Source organism: Rutidosis leptorrhynchoides, chromosome 5, assembly GCF_046630445.1.
Source record: "Rutidosis leptorrhynchoides isolate AG116_Rl617_1_P2 chromosome 5, CSIRO_AGI_Rlap_v1, whole genome shotgun sequence".
Classification (NCBI taxonomy): Eukaryota; Viridiplantae; Streptophyta; class Magnoliopsida; order Asterales; family Asteraceae; genus Rutidosis; species Rutidosis leptorrhynchoides.
Window position 1 is genome coordinate 155,489,777 of NC_092337.1, and position 25,735 is coordinate 155,515,511.

Here is a 25,735-nt window from a genome sequence, read left to right on the forward strand (position 1 = left end):
GATGATAATTTTGATCAGAATTCGGGTTGATTTATAGCCAGGAATGAATTTTGGGGCTCCGCGACTCGCGGCAAAAAGCCCTTCAAACTCCGCGAGTCGCGGAGAGGTATTTTCATTTTACACCCTTGGAGTTTCCTGCTGCCGACGGTTTTAATTATATATATATAATATATATATAATTAATATAATTAATTATATATTATATTATATTTATATACATAGTTAACTTGTAATTTTTAGTCCGTTGCGTCGAGCGTTAAGAGTTGACTCTAGTCCCGGTTCCGGATTTTCGAACGTCCTCGCGTACAATTTAATATCTTGTACTTTGCGTTTTGAATCTTGTACTCTTGTGATTTTGAGACGTTTCTTATCAATAATTGGAACCTTTTTGATTGTCTTTTGTTCTTTTGAGCTTTTTGGTCGTTTGCGTCTTCAAATCGTCGAATCTGTCTTTTGTCTTCACCTTTTATTATTTAAACGAATATCACTTGTAAATAGAACAATTGCAACTAAAAGCTTGTCTTTCTTGAGGAATAATGCTATGAAATATATGTTCGTTTTTAGCATTATCAAATATTCCCACACTTGAGCGTTGCTTGTCCTCAAGCAATATCGTCTTGAAATACTAGAATCACTTCTTTATTCTTCACACTTTGTACATCAGTGATTTCTATACGGCGGTATAAACAATGGTAGTAACGATATGGTTTACAGTCCCACATGACTATAAAAATTTAGATCCATTAAGGAAATTGGATCTTTATGAAAACATTTTATCTTTTGAAAATTAAATCTAGTTTTTACCCTAGATAAGTTTTCCGGAATAACCCTTTACCGGTGTTTGCAAAATATTTTTGTGGGTTTGGTGGGTTTCAGATTTGAAAATTTTAGCTCAAAACTTGCGGTTTTGTGTCACCCACTTGCTAACCTTGTATTTGGAAAGCAACACGTCCAGTTTACTTGTTCCGTATATTACCTTTCGGCAAACTACCGTCCGGTTGTAAAGGAAAGCGTTGAACAAGCAACTGTTAAGGCAATGTCCCGTGACATGCTTTTGATTATGGTCTATAACGTGTCGGATGCTAGAACTATCCTTGGTAGGAGCAATAGTAAAGATCATCCTTTGATTTTTTTCGGTCTGGCACAAAGTCCTGTCTTTGACCATGCTATGCAACCACCGTTCTTACGGTTGACACCCGATTTGATTCAGGTGACCTAATGAATTCCAGGTGAATTCCTAGGATTTTACGTTCAATGGTAATGAACGCATTGAAAATAGGGTTTTCAGAAAACAAATTGGTTTATAATTTTGATCAAAATATTTTCTCGTTTAAGCTCGAGTTTAGATATCATTGAATTCCATGAGTTTGTAATTCTCAATCTTTAAGGTCAATCTCTAGGATTGAGTAATATCAGTCTTAAAAGCTGATTTTTAATCTTTAAGGAGATTATCCTTTCTGGGGATCTGATTCATTAGTCTTATCCAGCTAATTTGCACGGTGCCTCCCCATTGTACGAGATAAATCCTTCTCATGGTTAGGATAAATCTGACCACTTGGCGACCCTGTTTAATGCTGAGGTCCGTGGATTTCCTGCTGATTTTAGTGATGACTTTTCTAGATTTTTCGTCAACCTACAGCTGGTCTGAACGACAACTTCATGACCTAAATCAAGAAGCGCGTGTCTTTTTCGGAAGACTTTACTTCCTTTTAGTGATGGAATTGATTCATCGTGTAGATCCATCTCTTCTTTTCTTTCATTGGGTAAAACAGTTTAGTTTAGTTCAAAGCAAAAGTATTTTCAGTTATTTGTTACAAATATATGTGGCATATGTTTAAAATAACTTGGTAAATTTTCCCACACTTGGCTTTTTATTTTTCTTTTTATCGTCCTCTATTCCATTTTAAATGAATTTTAACATTTTAGTTTGTTTCTCAATTTATGTCCTTTCCGAGGTAACAATAATTTCGGTGTTAAAACCTAGTTTTATCGTTCATAAATATGTATAAACATGATTTTAATTCATTTAATTGAAAATTTCGAAAAATTTTACTAGAATTGGGTAGTCAGTATATAAGACTAGGGCTGTTCTTTTTATCAGAGAGCACTAGATTCTAATACAACTACTGCTTTACTAGTATTTTTAATGGTAACCAAGTGTTTAATATAAAAATTTTAAAATCCGAAAGAATTTAATCCCTTCCCACACTTAAGATCTTGCAATGCCCTCATTTGCAAGAAATCAGTAACAATTTAAATTATTGAGGGTGATTTGTGTGAAAATGATTAAATTTTTACCAAAGTTTCCAAATATATTGGCGTTTGTTTGCTGAATGATAAATGGTGCACGTCATTTGTTCATTCCGTCTTGTTGTTATTTCACATACATTTTGCATCATTGTCGTCAAAATTTGTTGCTTTTGCTGAACTTAATGCCAGTCTTTGAAAATGCGTTGTTTTACCCTGTTGTGTACATAAGATAAACTGCAAACATATATACATATTTTTGAAGTTTGGTTTATTACCCCACATTCAAAAATTATTAAAATCTAAGAATAAAAGTTAGATAATTATAAAAATGATTACAATATTAACAAAAAATATTAAACATATCAATAATTACAAATTACAAAATAAAAATAAAAATAAGTAAACTAAGGATGATATTGGTACCAATAGGGGTTCCACGCATAACCATAAGTGCTATAGAATGCCTCGGCAGGGTCATACGTAGGATATGGTGGCTGCATCTCTATCGACCAAGGAGGGAAGACGGGTTTCGGTGTAGGAATATAGTTTCTACCTATGTGTTGGCAATGCGCTATGATCTGGTTCTGATGAACTTGCCAATCTTCAAATGCTCTCTGTCTAGCATTTTCGTATTCCTGAGAAGCTATAAACCTTTGCATTTCTTGCATCTGGTTCCCCCCTCCTACATTACCTTGTTCCTGGTTTCTCTCTACCTGTGGATGTCTACCATTGTATCGTACTGCGGCGTTATTTCGCCGCTTCAACACTTTCGCACCATGGTATACATTTAATCCTATAGTGTCGCGGGGTTCCGGCTCTTCTACTAATAATCCCCCCCGACTTATATCCACACCGAGATATTCACCAATCAAAGTAATAAAAATACCACCTCCTATTATGCTATGTGGACGCATCCCTCGAACCATAGCTGATAAATAATAACCCACACAATATGGTATACTTACAGCGCTGTGTGGGTCTCGAATACACATATGGTAAAACAAATCTTGTTCATTTACCTTTTCTTTGTTTTTACCCCTTTGTGTAATCGAGTTAGCTAAAAACCTATGTATTACTCTTAATTCGGCTCTATCTATATCCAAATAAGAGTAGTTTCCCCCTTTAAAACGGTGATGGCTTGTCATTTGACTCCACACACCGTGTGTATCAAAATTTTCATCTATTTTCCTACCGTTTAGTATCAATCCTCTACAATCGGCAGACGCTAACTCCTCAGGCGTATATATACGTAAAGCCTGAGCCATGTCTAGTAAAGACATGTGGCGCATCGAACCGCCTAACAAAAATCTAATAAAAGAACGATCAGTTAAACTAGCTACCCGATCATTCAACTCTATACTACATAACAACTCTTCACACCATACTTTATATACAGGTCTGCGTATGGTGAATAAACATATCCAGTCATTAAAATAAGAATTACCATACCTCTGTACCAGTAATTCCCTAATTGGCCCGGCCAATTCTACAGCTTCCAAGGGTCCCCATTCTATGACCCTCGGTACCTCAACAACCTTTGAGTGAAGAGTATGCAAACCCCGTTGATATTTTGGATAATCTATCCAAAGTCTGTCAAATCGCAGGTTCGGGTGCAACTGTTCCAAATGCATATCTGAAAAGGTCATGACTGGATGAGGTACATCCTGCCTGTAGTAGTTATCTACCTCCTGTTGTTCCAAGTTCTCAGCAGGAGCATGGCGGGCTTGGGATGAAGATTCACCCCTTTCATTCTGCAAAACACATCAAACACAAATTTTGTGCATCCAAATATGCATTAGTGTCAGCAAAATCATCAATCAAAATAATTACAATGACATTATCAATTTACATCAAACTTAAGCTTATTTTCACATTTTTATCAAATCTACACTTTTTCAAATAAGCATATACGAAAATTTTCGCCAAGTTCATAAGCATTCAACTCAAATAACATGTCAAAATAATCATTACTAGCAAATAAACAAGTCTCAAATGGCATTATCTTTCAAAAATCAAGTTCATGAATTTTGGACTTGAAAAAGTCCACTTTAATTCTCAAAATCATGTTTAGGCTCAAAGTTTGGATCATTTAACTACCTAGACATGTTACACTACTCAATTTAGCAACAATTCATGACAAAAATCGGCCATAACCTGTTTATATCAAAAAGCCCCAAATTGCTCAAGAACACAAACCCTAGATTCTAAAGATTTTGAAGTTTTTGGCTTCAAATCATGTTAACAAGCATCAATCTAGGTTATACATGCATAATATACTAACAATTTAACACTAATTACACTAAAAATTAACAAAATTCAAATTATGAAAATATGCTCAAGAACACACTAAAATTCGGATTTAAAGGTGATTTGGGGTGTAATTGTACCTGTTTTCTTGAGTAGTTCCTAGATATCATCCTTCTCAACATGATTTTAGCAAAAAATTTGGTGATTAACGGTTAAAAAATGAGATTTTTGGGGGTGATTTTCGGGTTTTTCGGGGGTTCTTTTCGCAGAAAATTTCTGTGTTTTTGGTGGTGGGAGTAAACTGATCGAGCAGCTCCTTATATTTTTTTTCTGTAATTTTGTCCCTCCGCGAGTCGCGGAGGTTTTCACTTAAAACTCCGCGAGTCGCGGAGTTATTTTTTTTTTTTTTTTTTTTTTTTTTTTTTTTTTTTTTTTTTTTTTTATAATCTTTAACTTATAAAACAATTAAGAAATTAATTTTAAAATTTTGTTTCCCTTGTTATTTAGGACGAGGTCGTTTCGGATCGATGTCCTAGTCCGTTCCTCGACAAAATTTTAAAATTTGTCTTTTTGTAGCGATTGTTTTAAAAGCTAAGATTTTTGGGTTTTTTAATGTTTTTGGCATACTTTAAATCAATAAGATTGAAAATAATGATAATAAAAGTTCTCGTCCCTCCCTCGGGTAAAGCAATTTCGGTTCAAAGACCTAGTCTTCAACTTACGACGAATTTTAAAAATCATATTTTTAACTTAATGAGATAAAGTAAATTTTTTTTAAATTCACACAACTTAAATATAAAATTCAAAATTAAAATTAAAAATTCACACCAAACTCAAAATTTAAAATGCATAAAATTAAAAATTAATATTTTAAAAATTAAAAATTCACACCAAACTTAATTTAAAAATTTATAAATTCATACCAAACTTATATTAATTTTTCAAATATTTACAATTTTAAATATATTGTTTTTACAAAGTTTACAATATTAATTTAAGATTAAAATATTAATTTTAAAAAAAACATGGTAAAAAATAAAATAAAAAAAATCTTTTTGTCTTTTTATCCCACTTTAATCAATCAAATATTATCAAAAATATGCGCCCCTCTTTTCGGTAAAGTAATTTCGGTTCCAAGACCTAATTTAACTCATGACGAATTTTTGAAATATTTTGCGTTGATTGATTAAAGATATTTATACCTTAAGAATAAACGTTAAATTTCGCAGTGATGTAATAAATTTTTGAACGATATCAATAATTTCGGTCGCCAAACCTAATTTTATTTAATACCAATTTAATACTTTTTAGCGAACAAATTAGCGTTTATTATCAAAAGGTTAAAAATAAAAATAAAAATAAAAACTGTACAGACATACCTGTGAAATAGATTTCTTAGTTATATGATCTATTATATTCATAAGATAGTCGGTTTAATTGGTTTTCCATGGCTGCATAGGCGTAACCTCGAGCATTCATTGTCTTTTCTTCTAAACACATGAACGGTCCGTCTCTGCATAAAGTAACAAATTCGGTATTTGAATAGGTTTGATTATTTGAACATTTACCTCCATGTGACCATTTTCCGCATTTGTGACATTTTTCTAGGTGTCGTGCTCTTCTTTTCGCTGCGGATTTTGATTTTCCTTTACCAAATTGTAACTTATTATCTTCGCATCTGGATCCTTTTCTAACTCCGTCCATTCTTTCTCTGATTACTGATACTAATTCACTCGGTAGTATGTCATTATTTCTTTTAGTGATCAAAGCATGTAGCATTAGACCATGGTTTAGTTCACAGGCAGTCTTCATTTCGTAAAAACCTAAAAAAAATAAAAATTCAGAATGGGGGGAGAAGACTAGTTCTTTAGGGTCTGCTAGGGAAAGACCATACGTGTTCCATTTTCGAGAACTACACGAAAACAGACAATCTAACTCTAACAGAAATTCATATTATTCTTTAAAGACTTGATTCTCCCCACACTTAGTTAGCTGTGGTGTCGAAATTGTGATTAACTTCGTTGTCGACTTCCATCGGACCATGTATGTAATGTTTAACTCTGTGACCATTAACTTTAAATTCAATCCCATTTGAATTTATTAATTCTATCGTTCCGTATGGGAAAACTCTTTTGACTATGAATGGTCCAGACCATCTTGATTTCAATTTTCCAGGAAATAGCTTGAATCGTGAATTGAAAAGAAGAACTCTATCTCCTTCTTTAAATTCTTTTGAACTTCTGATTCTTTTATCATGCCATTTCTTCGTTCTTTCTTTATAGATTAACGAATTTTCGTATGCTTCATGTCTTAATTCTTCTAATTCGTTTAGTTGACTTAATCGTAGACGTCCGGCTTCTTGTAAATCAAGATTACATGTCTTCAAAGCCCAAAATGCTTTGTGTTCAATTTCTACTGGAAGATGACATGCTTTTCCATAAACAAGTCTAAAAGGTGTGGTTCCAATTGGAGTTTTGTAGGCTGTTCTAAAAGCCCAGAGTGCATCCTCCAATTTAATGGACCATTCCTTCGGATTTGATCCTACGGTTTTCTCTAGAATACGTTTTAAAGCTCGGTTTGTATTTTCAACTTGTCCACTTGTTTGTGGATGATATGCGGTGGAGATTTTATGAGTTACTCCATATCTTTTAAGAACTTTCTCAAGTTGATTATTACAGAAATGAGTACCCCGATCACTTATTAAAGCTTTCGGTGTTCCAAACCTTGCAAAAAGACGTTTTAAAAAGTTGACTACAACTCGTGCATCGTTAGTTGGGAGAGCTTGTGCTTCCGCCCATTTAGATACATAATCAATGGCTACGAGTATATATAGATTATTATGAGATTTTGGAAATGGACCCATAAAGTCAATACCCCAAATGTCAAATACTTCACATACTTGGATTACATTTTGTGGCATTTCATCACGTTGACTTATTCTTCCGGCCCTTTGACATGCATCACAGGATTTGCAAAGAAGGTGTGCGTCTTTGTAAATTGTAGGCCAATAGAATCCAGCTTCGTAAACTTTTCTTGCTGTTAGTTGAGGCCCATAATGCCCTCCTGTTGGTCCTGTGTGACAATGATTTAAAATTTTACTAGCTTCATCTCCAAATACACATCGGCGTATTATTCCATCGGGACAACTTTTAAACAGATGTGGATCTTCCCAGAAATAGTGTTTTATATCACTGAAGAATTTCTTCCGTTTTTGGTACGATAATCCTTTTTCAAGGAATCCACAAACTAAGTAGTTTGCATAGTCTGCAAACCATGGGATTTCTTTATAATCTATCTTCAATAGATATTCATCAGGAAAGTTGTCTTGTATGGCCGATTCATTCAGAACTTCTAATTCGGGATTTTCAAGACGAGAAAGATGATCAGCGGCGAGATTTTCTGCTCCTTTTTTATCTCGGATTTCAATATCAAACTCTTGTAAGAGTAAGATCCAACGGATTAATCTTGGTTTAGCATCTTGTTTTGAAAATAGGTATCTAAGAGCAGAATGGTCGGTATAGACCACCGTTTTTGCTAGAACGAGATATGATCGAAATTTGTCAAAAGCAAAGACAATAGCAAGGAGTTCTTTTTCAGTAGTTGTATAGTTCGTTTGTGCTCCTTGTAATGTCTTACTAGCATAATATATAGGTTGAAATCTTTTTTCAATCCTTTGTCCTAAAACGGCTCCCATTGCAAAATCACTTGCATCGCACATTAGTTCAAATGGTAGATTCCAATTTGGTGTTATCATGATCGGTGCATTAGTGAGTTTTTCTTTAAGAATATTAAAAGATTTGATACATTCATCTGAAAAGATGAATGGCGCATCCTTTTCTAGGAGTTTATTCATAGGAGTGGCAATTTTAGAAAAATCTTTTATAAAACGTCGGTAAAAACCGGCATGCCCTAGAAAACTCCTAACTCCTCTAACATTGGTGGGATGTGGAAGTTTAGCAATTACATCTACTTTAGCTCTATCCACTTCAATTCCTTCTTTTGAAATTTTATGTCCAAGAACGATGCCTTCTTTAACCATAAAATGGCATTTCTCCCAATTAAGTACTAGATTTGATTTTTCGCATCTAATTAGCATTCGTTCCAGATTAACTAGACATGATTTAAATGTATCACCGAAGACTGAAAAGTCATCCATGAATACTTCCATGCATTCTTCTATCATGTCATGAAAAATTGCCATCATGCACCTTTGAAAGGTTGCAGGGGCGTTACAAAGTCCAAATGGCATTCTTTTGTAAGCAAAAGTACCATAAGGGCACGTGAATGTGGTTTTCTCTTGATCTTCGGGTGCTATTGGAATTTGAAAATATCCGGAAAATCCATCAAGAAAACAATAGTAACTATTTCCGGCTAATCTTTCCAACATTTGATCTATGAAAGGTAAGGGAAAGTGATCTTTTCTGGTGGCGTCATTTAATTTTCTATAATCAATACATACACGCCATCCTGTTACAGTCCTAGTAGGAATAAGCTCATTTTTCTCATTTGTGATAACAGTCATGCCACCCTTCTTAGGTACGCATTGAACTGGGCTTACCCATGGACTATCAGAGATTGGATATATCAAACCTGCATCTAGCAGTTTAATAATCTCTTTCTTAACTACATCTTGCATATTAGGATTTAGTCTTCGTTGGCGTTGCACATACGTTTTATGACCTTCTTCCATAAGGATTTTATGTGTGCAATACGAAGGACTTATTCCTTTAATATCATGAATCTTCCATGCAATGGCTGGTTTATGAGCTTTCAACACAGAAATGAGTTGTGATTTCTCATTTTCAGTAAGAGAAGACGATATTATTACAGGTAATTCAGATTCACCATGTAAATAAGCGTATTCCAAATGGTTTGGAAGTGGCTTTAACTCTAATTTTGGAGGTTCTTCTATCGATGATTTATATCGATATCTGTCTTCTTCTTTTAGCAATTGAATTTCTTCTGTTGTTGGTTCATATCCATTAGCTATAAGTGTAGCTAACATTTCAGCTTCATCAATTGGTTCATTTCCTTCTCCTAAAGAACATTCTCCTGTTCCTTGTAATTCTGGAAATTCTTCTAATAATTCTGCATGTGCATCTATAGTTTGAATATAATAACATGTATCATCTGCAGATTGTGGTTGTTGCATTGCTCTATCAACTGAAAAGGTAACACTCTCATCCTCTATACTTAGGGTCAGTTTCTTACCGAACACGTCTATCATTGCTTTAGCCGTGTTTAAGAATGGTCTTCCTAATATGAGAGGAACTTGAGAATCTTCTTCCATGTCTAAAACAACAAAATCTACTGGAAATACTAAAGTACCAACTTTAACTAGCATGTTCTCCATTATCCCTCTAGGATATTTTATTGATCTATCGGCTAGTTGTATGCTTATTCTGGTTGGTTTCAATTCTCCAAGGTCTAGTTTAGCGTATAGTGAATACGGCATTAGATTTATACTAGCACCTAAGTCTGCCAATGCTTCTATTGAACTAAGGCTACCCAGAAAACATGGAATTGTGAAACTTCCTGGATCAGATAGTTTTTCTGGTATCTTATTCAACAGCACTGCTGAACAATTTGCATTCATAGTAACAGCCGAGAGTTCTTCCATTTTCTTTCTATTCGTGATTAGATCTTTCAAAAATTTAGCATACCTTGGCATTCCTGAAATTACATCAATGAAAGGAAGATTTACATTTATCTGTTTAAACATATCCAAGAATTTGGATTGCTCGGCTTCAAGTTTTTCTTTCTTCATTTTACTCGGATAAGGAAGTGGTGGTTGGTATGGTTTAACATAAGGTTTAGCCTTAACTGTGTTATCTTCATTAACCTTTTCAACTACCGGTTCTTTTTCCTTATCTTGATCAGGTTGTGGTTCTTGTGGAGTAGGAATAGTTTCATCAGAAGTTACAGGTATTTCAGGTGATTTAAGTGTTGTACCACTTCTTGTGGTAATAGCTTTAGCTGTTTCATTCCGGGGGTTAGCGTTTGTATCGCTAGGTAGACTTCCCGGTTTTCTTTCACCTATTAACCTTGCTAGGTTACTTACTTCTTGTTCCAGATTTTGAATAGAAGCTTGTTGATTTCTAAATGCTTGAGCATTTTGTTCATTTGTTTGTTTTTGAGATGTGAAAAACTGCGTTTGAGTTTCAACTAGCTTCGTCATCATATCTTCTAAATTCGGCTTTTTATCATCGGTTTGTTGTGGTGGTTTGTTCTGAAAATTCGGTCTTTGCTGATTGTAAGTATTATTGGATACTTGTTGATTGCTAGGACCTTGTTGGTTGTTGTATGGAATATTTCGGTTATAATTCTGGTTTTGATTGTAAATCGGTCTTGGCGGTTGATAATTATTCTGATAATTATTTCCAGGCCTTTGGTTTATGTATGAAATATTCTCTCTTTGTTCCATTGTTAATTCAATACTGAGACAATCTTTTGTCAAATGTGATCCTCCACACTGCTCACAACTAATTCGTATTGAGTGAATATCCTTAGTCATCTTTTCCATTCGTCTCTCGAAAGCATCTATCTTTGCGGAAATGGAATCTAAGTCATGGCTAGAATCGGCTCTAGCTGCTTTAGATGATCTAATGATATCTTTTTCTTGGTGCCACTCATGTGAGTGGGAAGCAGTATTATCAATAATTTTGTAAGCATCAGTTTCGGTTTTCTTCATAATCGAACCACCAGCTGCTATATCTATGTCTTTTCTTGTAGTGATGTCGCATCCTCGGTAGAATATTTGTACTATTTGACAGGTGTCTAAACCATGTTGCGGACATCCTCTTAACAACTTTCCATATCTTGTCCACGCCTCATATAGAGTTTCATTTGGTTTCTGTGTGAACGTAACAATTTCTGCTTGAAGTCTTACGGCTTTAGATGCAGGAAAGAATTGTTTAAGAAATTTGTCAATTAAAACATCCCATGTATCAATCGCCCCTTCAGGTAACGATTCCAACCAATCTTTGGCTTCTCCCTTTAAAGTCCAGGGAAATAACATGAGATATATCTGTTCATCCTCCACTTCTCGTATTTTAAATAGTGTGCAGATCCTATTAAAGGTACGTAGATGTTCATTTGGATCTTCCTTCGGCGCACCACTAAATTGGCATTGATTAGTCACCATGTGTAGAATTTGTCCTTTGATTTCATAATCTGGCGCATTAATGTCTGGATGAGTAATTGCGTGACCTTGGCCAGTGCGTTTAGCTCTCATTCGGTCTTCCATACTTAAAGGTTCCAGATTCTCCATAATTGAATTTGTTGAATCGGTATCACTAGATGGTTCTGATTTAATAGTTCGTTCCTCAACAATCTCTGTTTGAATGATTGGTGGTTCCGGAGGAAAGTTTAGTGGTTCAGGATCTACGAACCGTTCCTGAATATTTTCTGGATTCTCAATTGTGAGGTTTGTTTCAAAAACTGGATTATCGGAAATTTGAACTGAAGTACTTGGTCGACTGGATGACGATTCTAAAGAAAAATCAACGGCGGTTATATTTGTTAAACGATGTCTTGATCTAGTTACAGGTGGTGAACGTACAAAAGGTGATGAACGTCTTGCTCGGTGCATTCACAGAATATCCTATTAGTTTTTTAAAAGGAAAGAAAAATTATAATAAGTTATCCAATCAATAGACTTTTCTGATTTTGCCCACGTTTCGAATAGCCAAAAGATGCAGCAGAGGGGCAGGATTCGTTTGGTCTCAATATAATTGAGGACTGTTTGGCTCCAATAACCCGGTCCACGTACAAATCCAACTATTACTACGAACCAGAAAATTTTGATGTCTATTAATTTAACTACTCAAAATAAATTTTCGTAATTTTTAGAAATTTAGATAAGAAGTAGAAAAAATTCTAAGTCCTAAAACTAGAATAGCGAGAAATAAGAGAGAAAAAGATTGCGCGTCGAAAAATGTCGAAAAAGAAAAATGGTTGAAAAATAAAAGGTGACGGAAAAATAAAAGAAACTTATAATAACTTAAAAATACTTAACTAATTTAACCTTATTACTACAACTAACTTAAAATTATAATCGCAAATTGAAATTACTAATTGGAATGATAATTGGTACATAGTAAAAGGTCTCTAAAAATATTAAAGCTTACAGGAAAAACTAAATCCCAAATGGAAATAACTTAAAAAGAAACTAAAACTTAAAAAGGCGTCGCAAAATTCTAAAGCACCTAAATCTTAGTCTAAAGAAAAAGCACTTAAGGAATTCTACGGCAAAGCCTAAAAATATAGGAGTAAAAATAACTATAGCTAAAACTAAGTTTAAAATTAAATATGAGCTAAAAAATACAAATATTACGCTACAACGATTAAAAAGGTACAAAATATAAAAATATACAAAAAGTTGTAAAAAGTACAATTTTTATAAAAATATTATTTTTATATTATTTATTTAATAAAACTACAAATAATACAATTTTAATAAAACTAATTAAACAAAATACATAAATATAAAGTAAAAAGTAAAAATAAAACTAAAATTAATAATAATAATAATAATTAAGTAATTAATAATAATAATAATAAATTAAAAACCCGTGATTAGGGTTTTGTCCGTGTGTCAGAAACCCTCCGCGAGTCGCGGCAAATGAAGAGGAAAACCCCGCGAGTCGCGGGGTTCAGGAATTCAGTTGACAGGTTTTGTTTTTTACGCGTTTTTCTTTATTTTTTTTTTTTATTTTCTTTTTTCAATTTAAATAAACGATTTTTAATAAAATTTATATTTTTATAAATTAAAATAAAGATAAAGAAACTTATAAAACTTAAATATTTAACAAAATCCTAAAAATACTTATATTTTTGTTTTTCTTTTTATATTTTTGAATAATTAAAACGTAATTTTTACAAAAACGACTTTTAATAAAAGTAACTAAAAAATTTTTTTTTTATATATTAGCGTTGCGCTTCCGGCTTTTAAGAGTTAGATCCCCGGCAGCGGCGCCAAAAATACTTGATGTCGAACGAGGTGTATACAAAATAGCTTATATTTTACTAGGAAAATACTATTAAATACGATACAATTTTACACAAGATATTTATTTATTTATAGAATGGATATACTTAAACCTTGCTACAACACTTATAGGCAGTGTACCTAATCGTACAGTAGTGTAGTTTTTAGTAAGTCCGGTTCGTTCCACAGGGAAATCTTTAAACAAAGCTCAACGCTATATTAGTTTACTTTTATAAAAATACAAATATATATATAGGTAATATTATTATTATAAAGGGGGGTTTTTACCGTTTAATGACCGGTTTGTCGATTTAAAACTTTAGTCGCAGTTAAAACCTAATGTAAAATATAAAATAAATACAAGACTTTAAATTAAAGCGTAAAGTAAATAACGATAATGAAATTGCGAATAATAAAAATGCGATAAAAATTAAATTGCGATAATTAAAAAGTACGATAATTAAAAGTGCGATAAAATGAAATAACAATAAATAAAATGCGATAATTAGAAGTGCAATTAAATATAAAATAAAGGAAATAAAATATGAAATAAAAGAATTATGCTTATTTAAACTTCCGTAATCATGATGTTTGACGTGTTGATTTTAGTTTTATGCCCATGGGTTAATTGTCCTTTGTCCTGGATTATTCAATATGTCCGTCTGGTTTTTGTCCATAACAGTCCATCAGTCATAAATATAAATTGCAAGTGTCCTTGTCAAATTATTATTATACCCGAAGATAAATATTCCAACTAATTGGGGATTCGAATTGTAACAAGGTTTTAATACTTTGTTTAATGAATACACCAGGTTATCGACTGCGTGTAAACCAAGGTTTTACTACTTTGTTAACAATTACACCAATTACCCTTGAATGTAATTTCACCCCTGTTTTAATTATTCTAGTGGCTATTAATCCATTCCCGTATCCGGTTAAATGAACGATTATTCGTACAAATAAATACCCCGCCCATCGTGTCCGATCGAGTGTATATGGTAAATTATAGGGACGCCCAATTGTAAATCTTTATATTAACATTAACAAACTTTCATTTAGTTAAACAAATATAAAGCCCATTAATAGCCCATAGTCTAGTTTCCACAAGTGTCGTTCTTTTGTCCAAACCCCAATTATGGTACAAAGCCCAATTACCCAATTTTAGTAATTAGCCCAACATCATGATTACTTCGTTTTAAATAAGCATAATAATAACTTAGCTACGAGACATTAATATAAAAAGGTTGAACATAACTTACAATGATTAAAAATAGCGTAGCGTTACACGGACAGAATTTCGACTTACACCCTTACAACATTCGCTAACATACCCTTATTATTAGAATTATAATTAAAATTAAAATATAAATTATAAATATAAATATATTACTTCGTATGAAGAGAAGAAAAATATGATGATAATTTTGATCAGAATTCGGGTTGATTTATAGCCAGGAATGAATTTTGGGGCTCCGCGACTCGCGGCAAAAAGCCCTTCAAACTCCGCGAGTCGCGGAGAGGTATTTTCATTTTACACCCTTGGAGTTTCCTGCTGCCGACGGTTTTAATTATATATATATAATATATATATAATTAATATAATTAATTATATATTATATTATATTTATATACATAGTTAACTTGTAATTTTTAGTCCGTTGCGTCGAGCGTTAAGAGTTGACTCTAGTCCCGGTTCCGGATTTTCGAACGTCCTCGCGTACAATTTAATATCTTGTACTTTGCGTTTTGAATCTTGTACTCTTGTGATTTTGAGACGTTTCTTATCAATAATTGGAACCTTTTTGATTGTCTTTTGTTCTTTTGAGCTTTTTGGTCGTTTGCGTCTTCAAATCGTCGAATCTGTCTTTTGTCTTCACCTTTTATTATTTAAACGAATATCACTTGTAAATAGAACAATTGCAACTAAAAGCTTGTCTTTCTTGAGGAATAATGCTATGAAATATATGTTCGTTTTTAGCATTATCACTATGTTTGACCAAGGTTAACTTTTGAGTTGACTTTCGATTGACTTTGACCTTCAGTTGACTTTTGTTGACTTTCTAATTAAGGAAACTTTCCTAAGTTAAAAACTTTCTAAAAATAGAAACCTTCTAATTATAGAAACTTTCCTAATATAGTAACTTTCTAAATTTGGAAACTTTCCAAAAATAGAAACTTTCCAAAAATAGAAACTTTCCTAAAATAGAAACTTTCTAAAAATGGAAACCTGCTTAAAATAGAAACTTTCTAAAAATAGAAAGTACGTGTCCTTATGCTGTCCTGATCAAACCGAAGCATACTTAGTGTTGTTCTATGTTTACTTGCAACAAGTACTATAGCTATCATACTAAGACTTGACCGAAGTTAGTTATTTATATCGACCTGCTTTATTTATAGGTCGGCGTTGTGATCATTCTTGATCACTTTACTTCGTGCAATTCACGTTTTCTATGTTACTACTTCGTTTACATTAAGGTGAGTTATAGTCCCGTTTTTCGTACTTTTTAAAGTATTTTTTGTATGTGATTTCATGCATTTTGTTTTACGTTTAGACACAAGTGGCAATTAAATTTAAATTATTTATTATGAGTTGAACGAAAATATTCCCTAGTCTGGTAACTGTAATCACTGGTTTCTACTGGTGAATGCGAATCCTATGGATAGATCTATCGGGCTTGACAGCCACATTTCGAGCTAGTCGCGCTAGCAATTTATAATCGAAATGTATTAGTACTTCGTAATTATTTGAAGATACACATGTTCAGTGTATATTGTGTCTGGTAAGGGTATGGAAATGGTTAAGTGGTTACCATGTGACTCATGGATTAATGGAATAATAGTTTAATGTTTTCTAACATTTTTAAATCTTGTGGTCTAAAGCTGATTCGTTTATTTAAACCTATAATTCACTCAACATTTTTGTTGACAGTTTACTCGCATGTTTTCACAGGTACTTGATTAATTGGGCTTCCACTGTGTTAGAGAGTCTGCATGCATTTTGGCAGATTTTGATAAACATTAAAACTTTGCATTCTTTTTGGTTATTTAAACTTGTAGGTGTTGGTTGACATTGTTTTGGTCAACTTTGGATATTTTAATAAGTTGAGTTTGTTTAGAACTACTTATTTTGGTAAATTTCCTTTTTGGGAAACTTTTTGGTTAAAGAATGCAATGTTGTTTAATAAATTCATTTAAAGTTCGATCAAGCTGTGGGACCAAGTGACGGAGCCGTTAAGGGTACTTGACGGGGCCATCATACCTGCAGCAACCCAAGCTCAGTTTCCTTCCGCACCACCACTTGATACAAATTGTTGGCGCGGTGGGCATAATCTGCGAACATGCCAAAAAATGCAAGCCCATTTTGAACAATAGCGTCATGAGCTTGGCGAAATGGCAGTGCGGAAAGTGGCTCGCGGAATTCGGATGGAAATATCTGCTGCAAGAAGGCAGATTGCTCAGCGGCGTTTTCGGCCGAGGACTAAACGAGCTGGGCTAGGTTTGCCAAGCGGAAGCTACCGCGTGGTGGGATTGGAGTGATATCTGAATCCAAGTGTATGGCCTTGTCTTTCGAAGTGGCGGTGGCTTCAAGATCAAGATTCCCCCATGGCGGCGATTGATGCGTATCATCAATATGCTCTGCGAGAACATGCGTAAGTTAGAACAAAGGAAACAATCCCGCCGCATACAAATAATAAGACGCTTACCAGTAGCTGGAGGAGGTAGATCTACTAAAGGCTGCTCTACGGGGACAAGATTGTCATTCCGCATGTCCTCTTTTTGTTTTAGAGTCAGTTTCTTCTTCTTGGGCTGATTTGTTGGAGTTGCGGCTACCTTGCGCATGGTGGCTGAGGTCGCAGAGGCGGAAACCTCATTCTCACTAGTTTTCTCCTGCTCTAGCTGCTCTTCCACATTCTGTTTGCGGAAGGAGATTGCCGTAATCTCCTCCATAGTCAACACCTTCTTCATCTTCATCTCTGCATAGACAAGCATGCGGTTACATACAGGCATATGTGGATGCGTAAAATAAAATGTACGTATTAATATTCCTACCCTTGCCATTCGGTGCGACTATCGATGGGTGCATGTTTTCCCATGGCCAATGTGAGGATATATTTCCCACCGTAGCATCACATTCCCATACGCGCGGTGGACAAGCTGTGCGTTCGCGCACCCCGCGAGCAATTTGGTTTCTTCATCATCGAGTATTGGGGTTTTGTTAACATCTTTGGCTACGCCATCGCACCAAACTAAGGTCTGCGGAAAATTTGTACCCACAACGGTTGGGTCGATGAAGAAAAAGGTTTCTTTCCATTGGCCAGCGCTGGATTTGGGGGTTTTCGTGAAGTTTTGGCGTGCGAAGAAAGTAAACCATGACTTATGATGAGTGGCAAGGCAGTATAAATGACAAAACACGTGGACCATGGGTACTTTGTTTAACGCAGTGCACCACATTTGAAAAAGGATTATCTTCCCTATGGTGTAAGGGTGCAACTACCCTAATCCTACATGGTAATGGTCTAGAACGCCTAAAAAGAAGTCTGACGGTGGAACCCTAAAGTTTCCATGCTTAAAAGCGTGTTCATAAATGGCTACTTTTTTCTCCGGTGGTTCATGGGCACGTTAGTTGGCTAGGGGTGGCACCGGGTTGTACTGTTTTAATGGCGGATATTGCTTAATCAGGGAATCTATGTGTTTTTGCTCGATAACGGATACTACACTATCTACGAAGTTTTTTGTGGCTTTCATCATTTAATAAAAGTTATCGGATGAGTGACTAACCTGAAATATTTAGCCGGAATGTTTGCTAGAATGATCGGAATTTTTGTGGCAGTGTATCGAAGACGATTTGGCTGAAGAGTGGAAATGAGAGTTTTTTGCGTGTATTTATAGGCAAGAAGGGGGGTGGCAATGTAATCATGGAAGTACACGTGTTTCAATCTAACGGTCGTTATTTTTCACCCATAAATCATCATTGGGCGCCGTTCCCAATGCAGGGCGAGTGGCTCACGCGCGCCGAATCACTGTTGCTTTATGTCTTATCAACCGAACAGGTTCTGTGGCATGGACAGGCATTTAATGGCCTCGGGCCGTGTGAGGGGAATTTAATGTCCTGCGGTTTCTTTTTCTTTTCTTTTTGCTTAATAGTTTGCTATCATATGTCGTGCGTCACATAACACCAAACTGGGGGGACATAATGATACCGAGACCCGCAAGCGCATGCTATACGTACGCAGGCAAGCTCTAGTATGCGCATGCGCATTGAATCTTTGCGGTATGCGGTGGCACATTGAATACTTTGTTCCCAGTATGGCGGTTACTTGTTGACCAAGTTCGGTAATCTTTTCCATAATTATATCTGAGATACGGGGGAGTTGGTTATGGAAAGGATTATCACAATTATGGATGATTCTAGAATTAGGGTTTACCTATATATACCAACCCTAATCGTCATTCTTTAAAACATAACACGTAACACATCTTACGTAACAACTATTATCATCATCTCTCTTATCTCCTAGGGTTAACAGGTTAGTTCTCTTACGACTGTCACCTACAACCTTACTTAGGGCCTTCCGATCGACGGCCTTCATCGAAGGTGGACTTAATCACTTAGCCACCCCGCCGACATCATCATGTCGACCAGGGTTATTCACAGTAGCCGGACCGGAGAGCTAAGTTCTAAGATCCTTAAACCTTCTTAAATGTATTGAGTGTGCATATTTACCCTTTGGAAAATATACGCATGATCAGTTATAAATGCAATAAAATTGTTGGTGCATTATAATCCCTGAGTTCATAACGACCAAGTTGATATGTGTTAATGTTTAACTTTCACTGTTGGAATGCAACCATACGGATGCAGGAATGCATCCGTACAGGTACATTGGGCAACCGCACGGTTAAAAGATGCAACCGTACGGTTGCAAGATGCAACCGCATGGTTGCACGTGCTGTGAGTATTTAATGGGACTACGGGTTCATTGTTAGGGTTACGAATCCTAAACATTCCTATCGATTCCCAGGTTCTCTAGCATTGGTTTTGGTCGATATTAATCGTTCTAAAGTCGGTTTATACATTAAGATCAAAGGTTAATTATGTGATTAGAGTATAAAACCAAATATCGAGTTTTTCCGCACTCGATATTAAAGATAAGATCGTTTAATCATGTTTACATGATTCTACAAAAATATATAAAGCTAATTACCCTTTGTAGTATTTATAATGATAATTATCTATAGTATCATACAAATCTTTAAAATGATGATATGATAAATAAAAATTATTCAAGTTTAAAAAAAAGTAAAATATAAATAGAAAAAATCTAAGCCCCCTGATGATGTCATTAAAATAATTAATTATATTTAATAAATATATTAAAATATAAATTTTATAATATATGAAACATTATGTACAATCTTATGGTAAAACACCCCCATAATCATATGTACAATATTTGAAACATTATGTACAACCTTATAATAAAATACCCCTATGACCATATGTACAAACTTTAAAACAAATTGTACAATCTTTTACAAAACACCTCATGAACACATATAAAAACTTTGAAACATATTGTACAACCTTCATATAATAATTGTATTTTAATTTTTGAAAAAAATTCAAGAGTCATTTGTTATTACTAATAATTATTATTAAAAATATAAATAAATACTCATTTTAAAGCAAACTTTATTATTATAATTATAATTATAATTATAATTATTATATTATTGTTATTCAAATGTGAGTTCTTGATAATGCTAAAAACAAACATATATTTCATAGCATTATCCCTCAAGAAAGACAAGCTTTTAGTTGCAATTGTTCTATTTACAAGTGATATTCGTTTAAATAATAAAAGGTGAAGACAAAAGACAGATTCGATGAATTGAAGACGCAAACGACCAAAAAGTTCAAAAGTACAAAGTACAATCAAAGAGGTTCAAATTATTGGTGAGAAACGTCTCAAAATTACAAGAGTACAAGCCGCAAAACGCAAAATACAAGATATTAAATTGTACGCAAGGACGTTCGAAAATCCGGAACCGAGACCAGAGTCAACTCTCAACGCTCGACGCAATGGACTAATAATTATGAGTCAACTATGCACAAGAATATAATATAATATTTAAATAATTATATAAATTATTTATATATTATATATATTTAAAAATAACGTCGACAAGCAAAAAAACAAAGCAATCTGAGCTGTCCCAGATGGCCATGCCATCGCATGGCCTGGAGGTGCATTTTCCATGCGATCGCATGGCAGTAGGTAGCAGGCCACATTGCTATAAATTCGCAGTTTTGGTTGATAAAAAAATATATATCTTTTTCTTTTCTCTTATCCGATGTATCAAATATCACTCCAAATATTAATCTCAATTTATAATTTTAATTTTAAGTTAGTGATAATAATAAGGTTAGGTTAGTCGAATGTCTTAAGGTTTCGCAAGTTGAAACTCTGTCCGTATACCACTACGCTATTAATATCCACTGTAAGTTATGTTTAATTTTATTGTTAAATTAATGTCTCATAGCTAATTTATTATTATGCTTATTTAAGACGAAGTAATCATGATGTTGGGCTAAAATATTAAGACGGGGTAATTGGGCTTTGTACTATAATTGGGGTTTGGACAAAAGAACGACACTTGTGGAAATTAGACTATGGGCTATTAATGGGCTTTATATTTGTTTAATTAAATGATAGTTTGTTAATTTAATATAAAGATTTACAATTGGACGTACCTATAAATAACCATATACACTCGATCGGACAAGATGGGCGAGATATTTATAAGTACTAATAATCGTTCATTTAACCGGACACGGGAATGGATTAATAGTCTATGGACTTATTAAAACAGGGGTGAATTATGTACAAGGACACTTGGCGTAATTGTTAACAAAGTATTAAAACCTTGGGTTACACGCAGTCGATATCCTGGTGTAATTATTAAACAAAGTATTAAGACCTTGTTACAGTTTAAGTCCCAATTAGTTGAAATATTTGACTTCGGATATAAGGATAATTTGACAAGGACACTCGCACTTTATATTAATGACTGATGGACTGTTATGGACAAAAACCAGACGGACATATTAAATAATCCAGGATAAAAGACAATTAACCCATGGAAATAAACTAAAATCAACACGTCAAATATCATGATTACGGAAGTTTAAATAAGCATAATTCCTTTATTTTTATATTTAATTGCACTTCTAATTATCGCACTTTTAATTATTGTCATTGTATTTAATTGCACTTTTATTTATCGCAATTTCATTATCGTTATTTATTTTACGCTTTAAATTAAGTTATTTTTATTATTTTACATTAGGTTTTAACTGCGACTTAAGTTTTAAAATCGACAAACCGGTCATTAAACGGTAAAAACCCCCTTTTTATAATAATAATATTACTTATATATTTTTGTATTTTTACAAATATCGTTTTTAAAAATATAGCGTTAAGCTTGTTTAAAAGATCCCTATGGAACGAACTGGACTTACTAAAAACTACACTACTGTACGATTAGGTACACTGCCTATAAGTGTTGTAGCAAGGTTTAGGTATATCCATTCTATAAATAAATAAATAACTTGTGTAAAATTGTATCGTATTTAATAGTATTTCATAATAAATATATAACTATTATATAAACTATTTTGTATACACCTCGCATAACATCAAGTATTTTTGGCGTCGCTGCCGGGGAACAACATAAACGCCGGAAGCGAAACGCTATAAAAAAAGATTTTTATTAAAATTTTGTTAAGTTTTTTTTTATTTTGTAAAAATTTTCGTTTTTAAAAATATAAAAAAAAATTACGAAAATATAAATAGAAAAAAAAATAAAAATTTATATATTTTTAAGAGTTTGTTAAATATATATAAAATATTAAAGTTTCTTTATTTTAGTTTTTTTTTAAATTAAGTTTTTGATTGATTTATATATATTTTGTATAAATTTAAAACATAAAAAAAATATAAAAAAAGTACCCTGCCCGTTACTGTAGCAACCCAAAGTTTAGCCCGAAACCCTACTCCATGAGACCGCATGGATTTTTAACGTGAGGACCATGCGATCGCATGGCCCTGTCTGACACGCCACATTTGACTGCCAACTGCAATAATTACGGAGTAATAATAATTATTATTATTTAATTAAAACCCTAATTAGGGCTAGGGTATTTAATATTATTTAGTTTAGTTTTATTATTTATTTTGTATTATTAAGTTTAATTAGTTTTATAAATATATAAAATTAATAGTTTTATAAAATAAATAATATAAAAAAAATATTTTTAAAAAAAAATTGTACTTTTTACAACTTTAAGTATATTTTTATATTTTGTATCTTTTTATTTGTTTTAGCGTAATTTTTGTATTTTTCGCTCGTAATTAGTTTTAAGTCATAGTTTTTGCCATAGTTATTTTTATTTCTAGATTTTTAGGCTTTTCCGTAAAATCCCTTAAGTGCTTTTTCTTTAGACTAAGATTTAGGTGCTTTAGAATTTTGTGACGCCGTTTTAAGTTTTTAGTACCTTTTTAAGTTATTGCCGTTTTCGATATAGAATTACTTTTAAGCTTTAATATTTTTAGACGCAACTTTTAATTCTTAGTTTTTAGTTCCTTTTTAAATTTCGACGCGCTACTTTCTTATTTTTATTTTTCGACGCCTTTTTTTCAACTTTTTATTTTTCGACGTTTTTCGACGCGCTCTTTTTCTTTCTTATTTCTCGACGCTTTAGTTTTTAGGACATAGAATTTTATATTTCTTCTCTAAATTTCAACGAAAAATTATTTTAAGCAGTTAAATTGATAGACATCCTAAATTTTCTGGTTCGTAGTAATAGTTGGATTTGTTAGTGGCGAGTTGTGGGCTTCCGATTTAAAGGGTCTTGGCTACCTGCTGCATCTATTGGCTATTTGAAATGTGGGCAAAATCAGAAAAGTCTATTAATTTGATAACTTATATAATTTTTAATTTTTATAACTAATAGGATATTCAGTGAATGCACCGAGCAAAACGTTCACCACCTTTTGTACGTTCACCACCTGTAACTCGATCAAGACATCTAGCAAATATTGTCGCCGTTGATTTTTCTTTAGAATCGTCATCTAGTCGACCAAGTACTCCAATTCAAATTTCTGATAATCCATTTTTTGAACCCGACTTCACAATTGAGAATCCGGAGGATATTCAGGGACAATTCAGAGATCCTGAACCACTAATCTTTCCTCCGGAACCACAAATCATTCAAAAAGAGATTGTTGAGGAACCTACCATTAAATCAGAATCCTCTAGTGATTCAGATTCAACAAATTCAATCATGGAGAATCTGAAACCTCTAAGTACGGAAGACCGAATGAGAGCTAAACGCACTGGCCAAGGTCATGCAATTACTCAACCTGACATTAATGCGCCAGATTATGAAATCAAAGGACAAATCCTACACATGGTAACTAATCAATGCCAATTTAGTGGTGCGCCGAAGGAAGATCTAAATGAACATCTTCGTACTTTTAATAGGATCTGTAGTTTATTTAAAATTCGAGAAGTTGAGGATGAACAGATATATCTCATGTTATTTCCCTGGACTTTAAAGGGAGAAGCCAAAGATTGGTTAGAATCATTACCTGAAGGAGCGATTGATACATGAGACGTTTTAGTTGAAAAATTTCTTAAACAATTCTTTTCGGCATCTAAAGCCGTGAGACTTCAAGGAGAAATTGCTACGTTCACACAAAAGCCAAATGAAACTTTATATGAAGCGTGGACCAGATTTGGAAAGTTATTGAGAGGATGTCCGCAACATGGTTTAGACACTTGTCAAATAGTACAAATATTCTACCAAGGATGCGACATCACTACAAGAAAAGACATCGATATAGCAGCTGGTGGTTCCATTATGAAGAAAACTGCAACTGACGCTTACAAAATTATTGATAACACTGCTTCCCACTCACATGAGTGGCATCAAGAAAAAGATATCGTTAAATCATCTAAAGCAGCTAGAGCCGATTCTAGCCATGACTTAGATTCCATTTCCGCAAAGATAGATGTTGTCGAGAGACGAATGGAAAAGATGACTAAAGATATTCACGCAATAAGAATTAGTTGTGAGCAGTGTGGAGGACCACATTTGACAAAAGATTGTCTCAGTATTGAACAAACAATGGAACAAAGAGAAAATGTTTCATACATGAACCAAAGGCCTGAAAATAATTATCAGAATAATTATCAACCGCCAAGACCAATCTACAATCAAAATCAGAATTATAATCAAAATGTTCCATACAACAACCAACAAGGTCCTAGTAATCAACAAGTATCCAATAATACTTACAATCAGCAAAGACCTATTTTTCAAAACAAACCACCACAAACCAATGATAAAAAGCCTAATTTTGAAGATATGATGTCGAAGCTAGTTGAATCTCAAACGCAGTTTTTCACATCTCAGAAACAAACCAATGAACAAAATGCTCAAGCATTTAGAAATCAACAAGCTCCTATTCAAAATATGGAACAAGAAGTAAGCAACCTAGCAAGGTTGATAGGTGAAAGAAAACCGGGAAGTCTACCTAGTGATACAAATGCTAACCCCCGTAATGAAACCACCTGAAATGCCTGTAATTTCTGATAACTCTATTCATACTCCACAAGAACCACAATCTGAGCAAGATAAGGAAACAGAACTGGTAGTTGAAAAGGTTAATGAAGATAACACAGTTAAGGCTAAACCTTATGTTAAACCTTACCAACCACCACTTCCTTACCCGAGTAAAATGAGAAAAGAAAGACTTGAAGTCGAGCAATCCAAATTCTTGGATATGTTTAAACAAATAAATGTCAATCTTCCTTTCATTGATGTGATTTCAGGAATGCCTAGATATGCTAAATTCTTGAAAGATTTAATCACAAATAGAAAGAAAATGGAAGAACTCTCGGCTGTTACTATGAATGCTAATTGTTCTGCAGTGCTGTTGAATAAGATACCAGAAAAATTATCTGATCCAGGAAGTTTCACAATTCCATGTTTTCTGGGTAGTCTTAGTTCAATAGAAGCATTGGCAGACTTAGGTGCTAGTATATATTTAATTCCGTATTCACTATACGCTAAACTAGACCTTGGAAAATTGAAACCAACACGAATAAGTATACAACTAGCCGATGGATCAGTAAAATATCCTAGAGGGATAATGGAGAACATGCTAGTAAAAGTTGGTA

General features: G+C 33.7%; 1 non-coding gene across 1 annotated transcript; it reads right to left on the reverse strand.

Moving 5' to 3' along the window:
* Window positions 1–24,218: 24,218 nt before the first annotated feature.
* LOC139851176 (small nucleolar RNA R71) lies at window positions 24,219–24,325 on the reverse strand. Its single transcript, XR_011760533.1, has one exon. It is a non-coding gene; the product is annotated as a small nucleolar RNA R71 (small nucleolar RNA).
* Between the last annotated feature and the right edge of the window lie 1,410 nt (window positions 24,326–25,735).